Source organism: Colobus angolensis, unplaced genomic scaffold (assembly GCF_000951035.1).
Source record: "Colobus angolensis palliatus isolate OR3802 unplaced genomic scaffold, Cang.pa_1.0 Scaffold15, whole genome shotgun sequence".
Lineage (NCBI taxonomy): Eukaryota > Metazoa > Chordata > Mammalia > Primates > Cercopithecidae > Colobus > Colobus angolensis.
In genome coordinates this window covers 12937346-12939442 of record NW_012114599.1, presented here as the reverse complement: position 1 = coordinate 12939442, position 2097 = coordinate 12937346, and positions in this window count along the sequence as shown.

The window sequence follows — 2097 nt, the reverse complement described above, 5'->3', positions numbered from 1 at the left end:
CTTGCTTTTTGGCTCCAAAATGTTCCAGGCACACTTGTAATTTCCCATCCCCAGTTCTAGAATCAGCTATTTTTGAAGGAGCTCTGATTCTATTTATTGAAGAATATTAGAAACCAAGCTCTTAATATTGTGTGTGCTCATTGGTAGTGAGGTTTCATTGATTCTAGGTCTTTACAATAAGTAGAACTAAGAGATAGACACACACACACACAAACACACACACACACACCTATTTACATATCTGTGAATAGAGGTAGTGTATTACTTCTTTACTAATTCTTTTTCCTTTAATGGATTTTTCTCGTCAAGTTGTACTGGCTAGTATTTTTAACACAATGTTGAATAGTAGTAGACAGAGTGGTTATCCTTGTTGAATTCCTGATGTCAGTGGAAATGCTTCTGGAGTTTTCCCAGTAAGTAAGATGACGGATTTTAGGACTAAGGCATATATACTTTATCATGTTAAAGTACCCATCATTTCTTATTTTCTTGAATGTTTTCAATAAGGAGGCAATCTAAATTTATAAAGAAGGCCTGGGAAGAAAGACACAATGGCAAACATGCACACTGATAAAATATGCCAATATATTAATTGTGAAAGCCCTTTTAAAAAATAATACTAGCAATAACAATCTAATTTTGTATTTTTAAAAGGTAACACTAAAATTGTTAACAAAAGGATAAGATGCAAAGAACCTAGTTAAACTGGCCTAAGATTCTTTTCAAGTTTAAGAGTAAAAATAATAAATAACTTTAAACTTTAAAAAATTACAGTTGCATATATAGATTAAGATTTAAAAGGTAGATGCTAAAAGTTTAGAAATACAATCTGTAGATTCCAAAAACAGCATTGCAGGTAGGGAGAGGAGGAAACATAGAAAACTTCATTAATCTAGCAGAAAACAGAAAAAGAAAATAAAAAAAGAGTAAACAAAAAATACTAATAAGGACATAAATGCAACCAACTGTATCTGTAATTATAATAAAAATAGATTAAATTTACCCAATAAAATGCAGAGATTGACAAACTAAATTTTTTAATAAATCCTGTTCAATGTTATTTACAAGATACACAACTAAAATGTAAGGACAAAGAAAGGTTGAAAGGAGAGAGATGGTGGGGTCAGTTGAATTATTTGGCCTAGTTCTTCATTCTCTCTTCATTCACACTCTTACCATAGCTTCTCTATGGGCAGCCTAACTCCCCGCCCCTTGACTTTGGGCTTGGTCATGGAACTTACTGTGGCCAGTGGAATGGACCAGAAATAATAGTTTGCCAATTCTAAGAGTAGGCCTTATGAAACCTCACATATTTTCCATTGCCCCCTTGCAACTTTGCCATTGCCATGAGATCTCCTGTATAGCTGCTGTCCCAGCAGCATGGACAACAAAATAAACACACGTAGAGCAGAGGTTCGCCAGGCAACCCATAGACATATAATGGGAAGCAGAGCCGCACAGCACAGCACAGCTTAGATCAGCAGAGCCCCAGATGACCAGTGTTCTGTGAACCAATCTTTTATTTTAGCCTTCATGTGCTTATTTGGCATAATAGGGAGATACAAGGCCTATAATCTCCTGTCCACCATTTTGAGCCCTCGTTTTGTATAAGGCACTTTTGTATGTTTCTAATCTGCCAGACCAGCAGCCCTCTGTAATGTAGGATCTACAGGATAGCTTCCAGTGTCCAGTGTCATCCTTTAGGTCTTTTAATCTCTTTTATACTCTTACAATCACAGTGACTTACCCACATTCATTTTTCATGAGTTTGGCCTAGAATATTGTGGGTATTGTCTAATACTTGATACAGTGGTTCCAGCTCATTTCTTTCAGGAAAGCATTTGGAAGTAGTGATCTTTCTGACATCTTTTGTAAAAAATAGCCTAAAGAAAATGAATTCTACAGGTTCATCATTTGCTCTTCTCAGAGCCTACCTTTTACCTAGTAATCAAGGACTCCTATCTAATAATCATGTTTTTCTCCCTGACATATTCTTTTTTTTTTATTTTATTTTGTTTTTTTGAGACGGAGTCTCGCTCTGTCACCCAGGCTGGAGTGCTGTGGCCGGATCTCAGCTCACTGCAAGCTCCGCCTCCC